The sequence below is a fragment of the Lissotriton vulgaris genome, chromosome 2_1 (assembly GCF_964263255.1).
Source record: "Lissotriton vulgaris chromosome 2_1, aLisVul1.2, whole genome shotgun sequence".
Classification (NCBI taxonomy): domain Eukaryota; kingdom Metazoa; phylum Chordata; class Amphibia; order Caudata; family Salamandridae; genus Lissotriton; species Lissotriton vulgaris.
The window spans coordinates 1,763,951,176-1,763,968,238 of NC_141687.1; the positions used below are offsets into that span (position 1 = coordinate 1,763,951,176).

At 43.0% G+C, this 17,063-nt stretch overlaps 1 pseudogene; it reads right to left on the minus strand.

Annotated features, from left to right (window-relative positions):
* Nucleotides 1-345: 345 nt before the first annotated feature.
* LOC147733257 (E3 SUMO-protein ligase KIAA1586-like) overlaps nt 346-17,063 on the minus strand; it is a 40,457-nt pseudogene continuing 23,739 nt past the window's right edge.

A 17,063-nucleotide genomic window follows, 5' to 3' on the forward strand; every position in this document is an offset into this window, starting at 1 on the left:
ACATTTCCTTTTCTGCTTAGCATTTTTTTCCTATCTCATATCTCCAAGAAAAACCAATGCTTAACCCATCGGGCTGAGACATTCTAACTCGTATCGGTAGGCATCTTGCTCTCACATCACATTCTGAAATACTCTTGGCTCGAAGTATCCTCAACCTTCTCTGGCTAGGTCTACATTGAGTATTCATTCTTTGTCTGATCTTTTGACAGCAGTGAGGCAGGGTGTTTCTGAAGATGTTTATTATTCATTAAAGCATGATCAGGACTGAGTTTTAGATGTATTTAGTCATGTCACTTGGAATGATACCCTAATTACACCATGCTCACTGTCCAGATCTCTTGTTCTTCAAGTCTCTTTCCCTGCTCCTGGCTTATCTATTTTATTTCCAGGATCTAGTTTTCCTGGGAATTTGATGTTTGGTCCGGCTCTACAAAGCTGCATAGCATAACAAACATACCATAAAATAATTACATTCATGTAATTTACGAGCAAATCATAAACGTTAGTTTCATAATGCATGCTGCTGACGTTAAGGGTTTGCAAATGAAACTTGACAAAAAAGCACACAGATGACACGCTTCTCGCTTTAAATGTAAAAGTAACATTGGCATTTTTTTTATTGAATCTTCATTTACTTTCAACTTTCCCTCTGTCCAGTCCTTGCTCCTCCTGGTATCGTACACAACTGAAGCCTGGTCAGACCTGAAATCTGCAAACTACAAGCAAAGAAAATAAATTCCACTCATAACTAAAAGGCAGCCTCAGACTAAAACATTTTCTTTGTTACATATAAAAGCGAAAATAAAAAAATGGTTCCAATTAACTGTATAGCCATTTCTCTGAGTGTTTATTTATGGCCCCATCATCTTCCCCAAACCAACAGAGCTTTCCACAGAAGCATGTGTAAAAAAGAAACACAGTTACTTAAATACATTTAAACGTCTACATCCTTGTATGTACTCGAAGCACACATGCTATTGTATTTCCTCTCCTCTGTCCTCAACCAGCACATGCAGATGGGAAGACAGTCTTTCAGTGGCTAGACCAATCGAATGCAGACCACTGTTTTAAGTCTGATTGGATGTTGCCAACCGATCAATGTGAAGAAGAGTTTCAGACCAATGAAAGTGTGTTGGTGTGTCTGAGGAAAGAGGAAGGAGAATTATGATGATAAATGAAGAATGAGAACTAGGAATGATACATGAGTAGAAGAGTTGAGAAGTCGGGATGATGTCTGATGGATGATATGTAGGGATGATGGATACCATGTGGGATGAGAAGTAGGGTGGATGATGGATGAGAAGTATGGATGATGGATGAGAATTAGAGGCAAAATGTACGGCTCATGGATGATAAGTAGGGGTGATGTAGGGGAAGTGGAGGTGATGGGTGAGAAATAGGGAAGAAGTTGTGCTGATGGATGAAAAGGATGAATGAGAAGTTGAGATAAGAAGTATGGCTGATGGATAAGTAGATATGATGGAGGAGAGGTGGGAATGAGAAGAAGAGCTGCAGGATGAGAAATAGGGCTGAGGAATGAGGATGTGCTAGAAGGAATTCTGTACATGACTGGCCTTATTTGCATAGTTCACTGTCTGCTTTTTGGCCCTGAAAAAGGTTGCCCTTGTGTTTGTTAAAAAGTATCAAAATCCAACCTACAGGGTGGTGCTTATTTTTCGTTTGTTTTCACAAAAAGAGGAACTTGTTGATGAAACACAGAAATCGAGCTTATTTTTGTAAAGTTGAATTTGTTGTCTATGTCTATGTCGTGTCTACGTCTTGTCCAACGATGTAGTTTGTGGCGTTGAGTATTTTGTGATTTGATTCACTTTAATACTGTGTTCTTCTGTGAATTATTGTAAATTATTTTTTTTCCTTGGAAAATCAACGGGCAATTGAAAAAACCTATGAAAACATATTTTCACAAACAAACTTAAAAATTGAAAGAAAAGTCAAATAAAAATATGATTTACGGTCACATCAAATGTTATGTGTGACAATGTGAAAGAAAGAATAACTGATATTAGCACTGGCATGTGTGTTGGTGTGTGCTGCTTATTTGCATGGAAGCATCTCCATGGAAACAATGTTCGCCTTCCTGTGACTTCTTGTAGCATACTGCCATACTAGCAATATGCTGCAGAAGTCATACAGCATATATGGCCAAAGAGAAGATGTGCATTTGCTGACCTGATTTTAGGCTGTGTTTTTTGGGGCACCAATGGTGGTTTCTTATGACGAAAAACCACCATGCTCGAGGGAGATGATTCACTCAGTCACTTCTTGGCCTACTCTGTGGTGGTGGACCACAAGCCACTTTCCACTAGCAGACACTTTTCTCTCTGCACAATTGTTTATTGTTTGATAAAAAGGCCACATGTATGGGAAAGTAGTCAGCTCCGCTGCCCTTTTTTTCTCAATTGGAGGATAAAAATATATTTGCTTTGTAATGAGGATCCTCATTGGTAGTTCAGTAATCTTAGTGTTTATCGAGGTCACCACATGTTTATAGCTCTCAATGTCTGTTATGAACTTGTTTACCAGTCTCATTCATTGTTTATTGGCTCCTTCATCCTCTATATGGTGACATTCAATGTTACTGATCACAGTCAGTCTTTTCTTGTGCTTACTGATTTCTTTCTATTTTGATTCTGCTAGTATTATTAATTTCAGTAGCAGTTCATTGGCATACACTGGTGATTAATCTTTCTCTGTGTACTAGCCTCAGCCTATGTTTATTAATCCCACACAGTGTTTACTCTTCTTTGTCAGTGTTCATTGATCTCAACTTGTATTTACATGTTTTACGTAATGCACATACGGATCACAACTCTTGATTTCTTAGCCCAGTTGGATCGAACATTGAACATCTCAGCTTTCTGTATTTTTTGATCCCCACAGCGTCTACTTCTATTGCTTACAGTTTCAAATTCCTGACTACTGGGAACTTTGGCATAATTCATCAACTGAGCCTCGCTCTTCTACTGCATGTCCCACATCACAGGGCCAAAACCCTCCTCAGAAATCTTGATCCCAGTCATTTTACTCTTAATGCTAAGTGGAAGGCAGGGGAGGGATGTTTACCAGTGTCATACTGATTAAACTTTAGTAATGCATGTTCAAGAATAGGCACGTTTGAAAAATTGCATTTATTCCCAAATAACACACAAACTAGATTTAGTGTAATGCCCAATTGACTATGAAATAGATAAACTATGCACAAACAGAATAAGGAGGATTCAACATTTCTTTCAAATAGTATCAAGTTTAAGCTCTGTGCTATAAAAAAGGCTAGGAGGATGATATGCTTGTTCCTGCTGAGTGACTCTTTAAGTCTGCATCTCTTTAATTAATATACCATGACATATCGAGCAGCACACTGATATATCCATATATGTACATATATATATTCCAATCGAAAAGCACTCACTGTTGGAGACTCACTCGCAGCGTGTGTACAACCTTTATTTCGCCAGGCAGCATTACACAGCAATCCCGCGGCTACAGCAAAGTTCAAACATTTGACTCCTTACGCGTTTCGGGCGTCCCGTCTCCCTTGATTACAGGTATGGCACATTCGGATAGGCAGCCGATGAATATCTGATTTATTTGTTTCTTTTGTCCCGCCTCCTGGGCGTGTTAGCTCAGTGCTTTGTGGTACTTTGAGTTTTAAGAGTCTTTCAACCTCTCGTAGGTACCGCTGCCGCAACTCCTTCAATTTTTAAAATATCCCAGTGGGTTGCTTTGCCAGGGAAAGAAGAGCAAAGCAGCAATTGCAATGAGCATAGCAACCCACTGTGGATGTTTGAAACAATTTAGGAGATGCAGCAGCGGTACCTACTAGAGGTTTATTCACGCAAAGACTCTAAGTACCAGAGAGCACTGAGCTAAATCATCCAGGAGGCAGGACTTAAAAATATTTTAATCAGTCACCACCCCGCTGCTTATCCAAACGTGCCATTTCTGTGAACAAGGGCGGAAGGACTCCCTAAACACGTAGGGGAACTCTATGGCTCAATCTGCTGTGTCCACAAGATTGCTGTGCGATGCTGCCTGGCGGAATAAATATTTCAAGACATGCTGCGAGTGGGTCTCCAATTGTGGGTGCTTTTCTCGATTGGAATATATATGTATATATATATATATATTCACTGAAAAAACCATAGGTTTCAGCCACGTTATAGTTAGGAATAAGCATTTAAAAGAACCTTAGAAATTCACTGAAAAAACCATAGGTTTCAGCCACGTTATAGTTAGGAATTAGCATTTAAAAAACCTTAAAAATTCACTGAAAAAACCATAGGTTTCACACATGTTATAGTTAGCTGGACATTTTACCATTGAAATTCCCCCATTATAGCTAGTTCAGCTAACTATAACTCACGCACCCGCAATGCACTGCTGATGACGTCACATATTACATCACTCATGACATGGTCAGTGACGTCACTCATGACATCACTGATGAGATCTGAAATGACATCACTGATGACATCATCCTTGTGAAAGAGTGGCAGACCTCCTCTCAGCGTAATATAACCTCGGCGCCAAAGTTATTCCAAATAGAATGTTGTGGATTTCCTATAAAAACTAGGTCCTAACTATAACTATCTACAGGCGACTGCCAGTAGGTAATATATATATGTATATATATATATATATATCTATATATAGATATATAAATATATATATATATATATATATTACCTACTGGCTATCGCCAGTAGGTATATATAGTTAGGATTATTTGTCTATGGAACTTTTGAAAATTCTATGTCTAATAACTTTGGCGTTTGTGGACGGAATCGGCTGAAATTTTCAGGAAAATGGCACATTTTGTTTCTGAGCAGCCCTTGAAAATTTGGGGGGGTTTCCTCAAGGGGGGGCCAAGAAAAAAGGGGGGTCCCAAAACGCGTTTTTCCCATGTTAATTTCCATAGGGCGGTTGGACTCACTTTTAGCTCGAACGGCTGAATGGATTTGCACGAAACTTGGCAAAATTGTAGGGACTGTTAGCCCGATGTGCCTTTGCTAGGTCTCAATATATGTGCTCCAGTAGTTTTTGAGAAATTAACGTTCAAAACAAGATATATATCTGTAACAGCGCTCCGGGCTGCGCTCCGGTTCGCTTACTTTTCGCGAAACGGAACTTTGCGCGCAGAAAGCTGATTGGCTCCCCGGTGTCTGTCAACATTCTAAACAGTCCGGAGCGGCCGCCATCTTATCTCTCGGTAGGATCGAGAGAGAAGAAGAGGTGAAAAACGAAGGGGGAATTTAATGAAAGGGGGCAAGGTATACCCCTTTTGACCCCCTAGGAATGTTGTTGGGGTTATTAAAGGGTCCAGTGAGGAAAATAAAAAATAAATGATTTTTCACGGTAGAAGCGCTTCATGGGCCGCGAACTGGGCCGCAAACTGGTAGCGAAACGGGAATTCGCCATTTTGTGCTTCGTTTTAATTAAATTACTAGGTATAAGGGGGTGCGGGAGACGTATCCTAATCCCCTATGTTTCATGAGGGTGGCTGAGGAGGCTCATATATGTTGATACATCTCTTCCAGCGGCTGTGCGTGAGCTTTTTTTTTTTTTGCTGCGTGACGTCTGTTAACGTTCGATTCGATGGAAATCAGGAAGTGTTGACCGCCAATTTGCCACTGCGATAAAATATTTTGTTATAAATGAATCCTTATTGATAAACATTGTCTGCGCCATCTTGCCTTTTTTCCAATGCCACAATTTTGTGGCTCCCCGGTGTCTGTCAACATTCTAAACAGTCCGGAGCGGCCGCCATCTTATCTCTCGGTAGGATCGAGAGAGAAGAAGAGGTGAAAAACGAAGGGGGAATTTAATGAAAGGGGGCAAGGTATACCCCTCTTGACCCCCTAGGAATGTTGTTGGGGTTATTAAAGGGTCCCGTGAGGAAAATAAAAAAAAAATGATTTTTCACGGTAGAAGCGCTTCACGGGCTGCGAACTAGGCCGCAAACTGGTAGCGAAACGGGAATTCGCCATTTTGTGCTTCGTTTTAATTAAATTACTAGGTATAAGGGGGTGCGGGAGACGTATCCTAATCCCCTATGTTTCATGAGGGTGGCTGAGGAGGCTCATATATGTTGATACATCTCTTCCTGCGGCTGTGCGTGAGCTTTTTATTTTTTTTGCTGCGTGACGTCTGTTAACGTTCGATTTGATGGAAATCAGGAAGTGTTGACCGCCAATTTGTCACTGCGATAAAATATTTTGTTATAAATGAATCCTTATTGATAAACATTGTCTGCGCCATCTTGCCTTTTTTCCAATGCCACAATTTTGTCGTGCACGGCAGCCATTTTAGATGCCAGGCTGGTCCCAGGCTATCACCTACCCCTGCGGATGTAGTTTATGGCCCCAGCTGTAGAGAATCCAGACATGCCAACCCTCCCGATTCAGGCGTGAGACTACTGATTTCAGTGCTAGTCTCCCGCCTCCCGATTTCTGCAAGCAAAAACCCGGGGGCATATTACCAACAACTAGCGATAATTTTTGTCTCTAACTTGTTTAGAGACAAAAATTATCGCCGCACATCGGCGATTTTTATCGCAGATAAACCTTGCTATTAGCAAGGTTTATCGCAAATGCGATAAAAAACGGCCGCAATGCATGAATGTCGCTGAAAAGTCAGCGATATTCATGTATTATCGAGCAAATGCTCTTAGCCATGTTATCCACCTCCCATTGGATAACATGGCTAAGAACTGCTCAGGGCACTATCACTGACATGCAAAGCGGGGCCCACGATGGTCGCTATCTCCTTTTAGCTGTCACTAACTGGTGTTAGCGACAGCTTGGTAATAGGGAGATAATTTTATCTCCGCTTTCTTGGCTTTTAAAGCCAAAAAAGCGGAGATAAACCCCCTTGATAATATGCCCCATGATTCCTCGGGGGTTTCAGCTGACAGGGCTTGGTATTGTGTTACGTGGTAATTCTTCCAGGAAACGTCAGAGGGTCGATGCAGGGGTTCTAGAAGGGGTGATAAACCATTTAAGCCTCATAAACAAGCGCATGGTCTTTTAAAGATCTGTGAAGTACTCGGGGCGGCGGTGTGTGTGTGTCCTCTTTCAGGAGCGGGTGGGGGGGGGGAATGCCAGCAACTTCCAGGCTAGGCAGTGTTCAACACTTGCATCACCCTTTCTCTGCCTGCTATTGCGCTCCATGCTTCGGAAAGGTAAGAAAAAGAACGTGCATTTGAGTTTGAAATGTCCGATCCTGTAGCAGTACACTTGCAAAGCCCACACATGACAATAACCCGATTCAAGGCCCCATTCACCCGTTTAAAAAAAAATATATAACACTCCAACAAAGTAACATTATAAAACTTTATTAACTTTTAAATATAATGAACGGAACAAAAACTGTAAAAACATTTAAACATTTTTCACCAAAAAAAAAACAATTGTCAGAAGCTGTCTTTTGTGCGAATAGTCCCAAGGCAGCACAACGTGCTGAGTTCTGGACGGCACCCAGGTGATGTCGCCTGGGTGCCGCACTGGTTTTGGTATCCTACAATGCTGCTCCGAAAATTGGCGTGGGGCGTCCCGGGTGGTGCGGGGGGAGGCCTCGTCAGTAGCGGTCTGTTGTGCGAATAGTCCCAAGGCAGCAGAACGCGCTGAGATGTTGATGGCACCCAGGTGATGTCCAGTAAACTGCCGCACTGGTTTTGGTATCCTACAATGCTGCTCCGAAAATTGGCGTGGGGGGGGCGTGGGGGAGGCGGCGTGAACGGGCCTCCCCAGGTGGCGGCCATCCAGCTGAGTTGCGCCCGCTCTTGCGGCTACAGCGTCTCGCTCACCATGTTGTTGAGTTGCTCCCACTCTTGCAGTGCAGCGATAGGCGGCTGCCACGTGACTCTTAAAATGGCGGACGGCTCTTCGGTTTTGGGCCTGGTCCACTAAAATGGCCCTGGGACACCTTGGAACTCGGACGCTTGCCTGCTAGGGCTTGGGCTCCATTCTCGAAAAGCGTCCCCTCAGCCGTGAAGATTCTACAAAAGTCTTGGGGGCCCTCGACTCCCGCAGGCTTCCGGTGGGGAGCGGCTGCCATGATTGCTTGCGGAATGACCACGACGGAGCCACGAGATGGTGGTGCTCTCATGCTGACGCCAGCTTCAGTCTGAAACATCCAGAAACAAGGTGGGGCTTTCATCGTTTGGGAAAAAAAAATGTTCTAAACCAATGAAAAGTGTTATTTTTAGGTCACATGACCAAGCCTTCCATCTTTAGGAAACCAAAAGTAAAATGAACCAAAGAAAAGTTTTATAAACAAGTCACATGACCTGTTATGCGGCATAGGGCTACAAAAAGCGTAGAAAATCCATTGGCACGTGAGGCGGCGTCAGTAGCGGACCGATGTGCGAATAGGCCGAAGGCAGCACAACGCGCCGAGATCCGGATGGCACCGAAAGACGGCGTGTCCAGCTGAGTTCCGGTCACTCTTGCGGTACAGTGACTCGAACGCGCCGAGATCCGGATGGCACCGAGGTTGTGTCCAGCAAGTTGCCGCACTGGTGTGGCCATCCTACAATGCTGTGCCGAAAGTCGGCGTGGGGTGCCCCGTTGGCTTATGAGGTGATGTCAGTAGTGGACCGATGTGTGAATAGGTCGGAACCAGCACAAGGCGTAGTTGAGAGTTCTGAGCAGTGCTTGTAAGACTATCTGAAGCTTATTATAAGAATCAGACTAAGTTGAAGACTGTCTGAAGCTTATTTGCACCTTTTGCAGCTTCACTATTGCCCAAGGTGGTGTCCAGCAAATTGCTGCACTGGTGTGGCCATCCTACAATGCTGCGCCGAAAGACGGCGTGTTCAGCTGAGTTCCGGTCACTCTTGCGGTACAGTGACTCGAACGCGCCGAGATCCGGATGGCACCGAGGTGGTGTCCAGCAAGTTGCTGCACTGGTATGGCCTTCCTACAATGCTGCGCCGAAAGACGGCGTGACCAGCTGATTTCCGGTCACTCTTGCGGTACAGTGACTCGAACGCGCCGAGATCCGGATGGCACCGAGGTGGTGTCCAGCAAGTTGCCGCACTGGTGTGGCCATCCTACAATGCTGCGCCGAAAGTCAGTGTGGGGTGCCCCGTTGGCTTATGAGGTGATGTCAGTAGTGGACCGATGTGTGAATAGGTCGGAACCAGCACAAGGCGCCCTGCACTGTTGAGCTTTTTTCAATGCCTGTTTTTTGTTGTTTCCCCTCCATCTAAAACAAAAAAAATATATAAAACTGTGCAAAAATACAAAAAAATGTTTAGAAAAGCAGTGCTTGTAAGACTGTCTGAAGCTCTTTTGCACCTGCTGCAGCTTCACTATTGCCCTGGTGTGGCCAAAGATCGCCCATGACATAGGCGGTCGGCTCCCGAGGTCCGGCGGAACTTTTTTCCTTTTCCTTTCTGCTTGTCCCACAATCCGTTTCACCTGAAGACACGACCAGGTTCCTGAATGTGTGCAGGGGGACGCTATTGATTGAATGAAAATGGCGGCTTGACACAAAGCTGACTCAAGCGTTGCTGTTGATGCTATACAGACAAAAATTGGTTTTCAGTTTGTACATTCTTCAGGATTTTTTTTTCCATCCAAGGCTGATTGAGAGTTTGTAGAAAAATGGCTTCAGATTTTCCACATATTACTCTTCAACATTCTTCCTAAATGTAACAATGTGAGACTCACTAGGAGAACGGCTGTTTAACTTTCCTTTCAAAATGCTGCCAACAATATTTTCTGAATGGAAGACACCATCTTGTAGCATAAAGGGCCGAAAGGGGTTCTGGTCTGGCCGATTGTTGGTGGAGACATTTTGACTATATCTTGGACCTGCCCGGCCTCGCCCAAAATGGCGCCGGTATAAATGGGACTCGTAACTCCTTGCCCGCAAATGTATATCTAGAAAATTTTATTGTAAGTTCCTCTACAGTGTAAATGTCTCCTCATCATATACGATTTCAGTTTGCTCCGTGGCCGGCCCACGTGGTTATAGGCCCGTATTTGTATACTGACATTTTCACAATAAAGGTTATTAAAACAAAACATGTTAGTAGTATTTACATTGGTAAAGTTTTAAATTTTAGTCACTGTTTTCGAATCAGTAAAAGGCAAGTGAAATAAAGCAGTCCAATTACATGACGGATAAAAGGTATAATATGTAGGAACGCAGTAAAGATAAATGGTCAAGGGCAGTTGTGTTTTCCACTCCTGCAACATAAAGTGATCGATAAGAATCTGATAATCAGGCGTATCGGCGACTAAGACAGCAGGACGAGTCTCTTTTACTCAACGGCTCCGTCATGGAACGAAGAAACGCCCTTTTTCTCGAAAAAGGAATATATTTTACTTGCAGGACAGTTGTAAATTTTCCGGGAAAGTACATTAGCCTGGAATATTATAACATATATGTTTTAAAAAAAATTATGTTCGAAAACAATAAAAAGCGTAATTTTTAGGTCATATGACCAAGCTTTTCATCATTAAAATAACAAAAGTAAAATGAACCAATGAAAAGTTTTATTAACAAGTCACATGACCTGTTATGCTTACGTTACGCGCTGCGCGCCGCGCCCCGGATCACTTCCGGGTGCGCTAACGCGGCGTGTCATATAACGCATTACGTGACAACGTAGGTCAAGAATATAGTCAAAATGTCTCCACCAACCAGCGTTCGGAACACAACCCCTTTCAGCAGTCCAAAAAGTTCTGTTAAATGACAACAGAGGGGACAGGCAACAAGAACCATCAGTCAAAGAGGGGAGGCCAAGTTCTTCTCTTCCGGGTCATGTTGGGGCGCTACCGGAACTGATCGAATTGGTAGTCTACAGTGTTTCTGGATGTTTCAGACTAAAGCTGGCGTCAGCATGAGAGCACTACCATCTCGTAGCTCCGTCGTGGCCATTCCACGAGCAGACATGGCAGCCGCTCCCCACCAGAAGCCTGCGGGAGTCGGGGGCCCCCAAGACTTTTGTAGAATCTTCAAGGCTGAGGAGACGCTTTCGAGAATGGGACCCAAGCCCTATCAGGGAAGCGTCCGAGTTCCAAGGTGTCCCAGGGCCATTTTAGTGGACCAGGCCTAAAACCGAAGAGCCGGCCGCCATTTTGAGAGTCCTGTGGCAGCCGCCTATCGTTGCATCGCAAGAGCGGGATCAACTCAACTACATGGTGAGCGAGACGCTGTAGTCGCAAGAGCGGGCGGTAAACAGCTGAATGGCGGAAGAGGCACAGTGTAGCAAAAGCGGGCGGAATGGCAACTAAAACGGTAAAGGGGCGCCCCACTACAGCGTGTCTTCAGGTCAAACGGATTGTGGGACAAAGTCCAGAATAGAAGAGTCATCAAAAGGCAAAAAGTTCCGCCGGAGTAGGTGTGGGCGGAAAATCCGTTCCGCTCGCGGATTTTGCGGATTTTCGGGAAATTCGCAATCCGCGAGATTCGCGAATCTCCCGCAAAATCCGCAAATCCGCGAGCAGCGGATTTTGCTCGCACTGTTCGCGTGAGTTCGCGTGAGTTCGCGCCCCGCGAATAAGTGCAAAATTGCAGAAATACGATTTTAGCAAAAATGAAAGTAACTACTTACCAGGTTCAAAAGTTCAGGCTCATCATTAGTAGCCATTTCCTGTAGTGCTTCCTGAGGGGCCCCTCCAGAGTTCAGTTGCCAGTTGAAACTATTATGTGACCCTGCTCTGAACCTCAGAATAGTTACACATATGCCACAAAGGTCCTGAATTACAGCTAAGGGAGACAAGCAGGAGCCAGGCTGGAAGTTAAAATCCATTAATCAGCCCCTAATTCATTATTGTCAGTTGGGGCAGGGCAGGTGTTGTAACTAATTTTGCAACAATGAAAGCACTTAGCAAGTGCAAAAGATCACTAATCAGGGCGCACTAAGGAAGCAGGTGCCAGCTAAAAAAATATTCTGTGACACATTAATCAGCCCCAAATTAATTCAGGTCACTTGAGGCAGGGAAGGTGTGCTTTGCTTTGCCGAAAATAATGTACACTGGACAACCAGAGGGTGTGGTGATGAAACAGAGGGTGGCATGGGTGGGCCAGAGGGTGGCATGAGTAGTCAGAGAGTGGCAGTGGTGACAGAGAGTGGCAGTGATGAAGAAGAGTGTCCCAAACAGGCTGGACACGTAGAAACAACAAGTTCGCAAAACTTGCGACCCGACAGGTAAGTTCCCAAATTGCGAAATTGTAAAAACCCTCGCGAACTGGCAGAAACACAGGCGAACACAAAAAAAAAAAAATCCGCAAATTCGCGGGAATTCGCGGATTTTGCGGATTGCGAATCCGCAAATCCGCAAAATTCCCGAACGCGAGATCCGCATAATTCGCCCATGCTTACGCCGGACCCCGGGAGCCGGCCGCCTATGTCGGGGGCGATCTCAGGCTACACCAGTGCTATAAGACTTGGGGAGGGGGTCGGAGCCAAGCGTCTTCTCCGAGTCCGTGCCATCACACCGCGCCTCGGGGGCCTCCGTCAAGCGGTTTAGGGAGGTACCATATAACATTGTTTTCAAATGCAGTCAGGTACACAAACGACCCTCACTTACTTTGAGAATAGTGAAGCTGCAGTAGGTGGAAATAAGCTTCAGACAGTCTTACAAGCACTGCTTTTGTAAACATTTTTTGATTTTTTTGTATTTTTGCACAGTTTTATATTTTTTTTTGTTTTTGATGGAGGGGAAACAACAAAGCACAGGCATTGAAAAAGGCTCAAACTCAGAACTCTGAACTATGGCACCCAACATCCAGGACTTTCTATCCGGATCTTGGCGCCTTGTGCTACTTCCGACCTATTCACACATCGGTCCACTACTGACATCATCTTATAAACCAACGTTATGTAAATAGTTATTTAATAAAATGTTTTACCCTGTTTCTTTGCTGGTGTGTTGTCTATATTTTTAATATTTGCATAGGGTTTGTCGTTATTTTGGGCGGGATGGGTGACAGAGCCGAGCTGTCTTGCAGCCCTCATGGTGTGGAGCTCAGTTCATCTCACTAGTTTCGTATTTCTCATGAGGGGTTGTGGTTAATGTTTCTATTTTAGCGAGGTCAAAAAGAGATCCCATTAGTGGCCTACTGATTTTGCTCGATTCCATTTGTTTTTTTAAACGATTTTTCACTATCTGCAAAGACTAAACAGAGTATTGCGACTCTGTGCTTGTTTGTAAATAGAGAATGAACCAAAGAGAACCAATTCTAAAACAGTAAATGCTTGGATAACAATCAATCAAATGGAGAGAGAAGCAGGCACGACGGATTACAACGGGGCAAAGGCCTGCGTTAACTACCCTTCACTATCTACAAAGAGAGAGTACTCCTAAGAGAAAAGAGAGGGGAAGGGGGGTGCAGCGTTCAAAGCACATCAGCGTGCATAAATACGAAAATGTTTTTATCTATCACGTACTTGACATTTTAAAGCTTTTCATATTTGCTATTAAAAAACCATTGAAATTCACTGAAAAAACCATAGGTTATAGTCGATATATAGTTAGGAATTTGCATTTACAAAACCTTGAAAATTCAATGAAAAAACCATTGGTTTTAGGCCATATATAGTTAGGGATTTGCATTTACAAAACCTTATTTTACTCGCATAAAACCATTGAAATTCCATATATAGTTAGATGCGCTAACTATATATCGCGCACCCGCAATCCACTGCTGATGATGTCACATATTACATCATTCATGACATGGTCAGTGACATCACTGATGACATCACTGATGACAACTCAAATGACATCACTGATGACATTTCAAATGACATCACTGATGACAACTCAAATGACATCACTGACAACATCACAGATGACATCATTCATGTGTTAATATGATGAACCTCTACAGACTCTGATATATCCTTAGATACACTCAGTGAAAACAGACACTCACAGATTGTCACTCATCCATGGAGTTACTCATACACCTAGACAGTCATGCAAAGAATCAAACACACCTCCAATTCCTCAACTATACAGTTATACACACCTTACTTATTGAAACATATTCTAACACATATTTACTCTCTTATACAATCCTTGATACATGTTCACAATGATCCATACAGCCACTCACACATTCACTGGCTCTTATGCACAGTTATTTATATATGTTAACTCTCACATGTACTGTGTTGTACATATGTACTTACTTTGACATGTAGCACTTTTGAAACCATACATCTAGTGAATCAACTGCTTACACATCTATGCACAGAGTCACACACCTCCCAGCCACCCACACACATACTCAGTCTCCCATACAAATACTTGAGCAACCAATCAATAACCCATATAGTTATTCATATAGCTACTGATCAACACATGCAGCAGTTTACAGAACAACAGATATAAAGATGCACAAATTAAGACAGTTTAATCACTAACCCATGCACTCAGTGAGACACATTTAATCACTCCCTCATACAATCAGTCATGCACCTACTAAATCCTTCATCCAGACATTTATACATCCACTCATTCTTCAATATGTAAGACATATTTTAACTTTACAGAAACATACAGTCACTGGATGTTGTCATCAGTGATGTCATTTAAGTTGTCATCAGTGATGTCATCAGTGATGTCACTGACCATGTCATGAATGATGTAATATGTGACATCATCAGCAGTGGATTGCGGGTGCGCGATATATAGTTAGCGCATCTAACTATATATGGAATTTCAATGGTTTTATGCGAGTAAAATAAGGTTTTGTAAATGCAAATCCCTAACTATATATGGCCTAAAACCAATGGTTTTTTCATTAAATATATATATATATATATATATATATATATATATATATATATATATATATATATATATATATATATATATATATATATATATATATATATATTGGCAGTTGGCAAATTACAGCAAATTTCGGGGGAGCTCTCTGCATAGTATAGTTTGTAACAATGTGGTTTCAAAATAAGTATTGAGCATAAAACTGTCCAAGCGATCGTTGGAGACACAAAAGAGAGTGTAGGATAGATACACTGTGCATCCTGCACTCATTTGAACACTTAGAAATATATTGCAGGATTTCCTAAAACCCTTGAAGATATTCACTGTGTCTATTTTGCTGGGGTTTATCACAAAAAATTTCTTCAGCAGACCTTCTACCTTTTGCCAGCCAATGCTTTACATACAGCTTTGCGTAAAATGTTTCAAATGGAGGACCATTGAGTTTTACCCATAAGCATGAAGCAATGGTCTCTACAAGAAGAGAGGACCTTGTTGGACCAGCAATTAAGTTCATTGCGCTGGAACCTCTCTCGCAATCCGCATTACTTGCTAACAGGGTTTCCATGCAAACTACTAACTTTTTTAATGCTTCAGGGGTTTTCTTTCCACCAAAATCTTTGAAAAGTCTAAAAGCTTGGATAGTATCTCTTGCTGGCAGCTGAAACTCTGAACACAGTTTCTGGATCTCTGTTTCCCCATAAAGAATGCATTCATCACCAGAAGGCAAGTTGCCTGAATCTAGCACACTGAAGCTGGCTATAAGTTCTTTCTCAGAATCCGGGGCACATCGTTTATTGATATTTACTGACAGACTTTGGTAAAACTGATTTGGATTAAGAGAAACAGAGTTACTTCTACCATGGAAAAGAGGAACATTCTTGAATTTGCCGTTGTCAACTGCTCTCTGAGCCGCAGAAGCAAACTCCCCTGGTGAGTCCTTCATTGCTCTAAATATACGTACTTGACTAATCAAAAGTCTGTGGGCATTAACAATTGTAATCTCCCGTCCTGACGCTCTCAGTAGCGGTCGCTCCCCACGCTCCCTGCTCCACTCCTGGTATCGTTTGGGCTGCACTCTGTGCTCTCCTCAGAATACTGTACATGCGCTGGCTGCTGTGTATATTGGCGCTATATTGAGATAAGCTTTGCTGAATTAATTGCATAATTAATTTCACTTTCAGCGCTTGCTGTGTTGCTCTGTTTATAACGGCATTGATTGTGTTGTGCCTTGTTGATTTGTAGCGCTTTATTGTACCATCGTGTAAGCTGGCTTATTTTGGCTTTGTGCCCCAGCCTCTCTGTAGTTTCACTTTTCAATACTGCTGCCATTTTGTTGTTGTTGTGCCTCGGAAACCGTCCCTCAGCAGACCTTCTACCTTTTGCCAGCCAATGCTTTACATACAGCTTTGCGTAAAATGTTTCAAATGGAGGACCATTGAGTTTTACCCATAAGCATGAAGCAACGGTCTCTACAAGAAGAGAGGACCTTGTTGGACCAGCAATTAAGTTCATTGCGCTGGAACCTCTCTCGCAATCCGCATTACTTGCTAACAGGGTTTCCATGCGAACTACTAACTTTTTTAATGCTTCAGGGGTTTTCTTTCCACCGAAATCTTTGAAAAGTCTAAAAGCTTGGATAGTATCTCTTGCTGGCAGCTGAAACTCTGAACACAGTTTCTGGATCTCTGTTTCCCCATAAAGAATGCATTCATCACCAGAAGGCAAGTTGCCTGAATCTAGCACACTGAAGCTGGCTATAAGTTCTTTCTCAGAATCTGGGGCACATCGTTTATTGATATTTACTGACAGACTTTGGTAAAACTGATTTGGATTAAGAGAAACAGAGTTACTTCTACCATGGAAAAGAGGAACATTCTTGAATTTGCCGTTGTCAACTGCTCTCTGAGCCGCAGAAGCAAACTCCCCTGGTGAGTCCTTCATTGCTCTAAATATACGTACTTGACTAATCAAAAGTCTGTGGGCATTAACAATTGTAATCTCCCGTCCAGACGCTCTCAGTAGCGGTCGCTCCCCACGCTCCCTGCTCCACTCCTGGTATCGTTTGGGCTGCACTCTGTGCTCTCCTCAGAATACTGTACATGCGCTGGCTGCTGTGTATATTGGCGCTATATTGAGATAAGCTTTGCTGAATTAATTGCATAATTAATTTCACTTTCAGCGCTCGCTGTGTTGCTCTGTTTATAACTGCATTGATTGTGTTGTGCCTTGTTGATTTGTAGCGCTTTATTGTACCATCGTGTAAGCTGCCTGATTTTGGCTTTGTGCCCC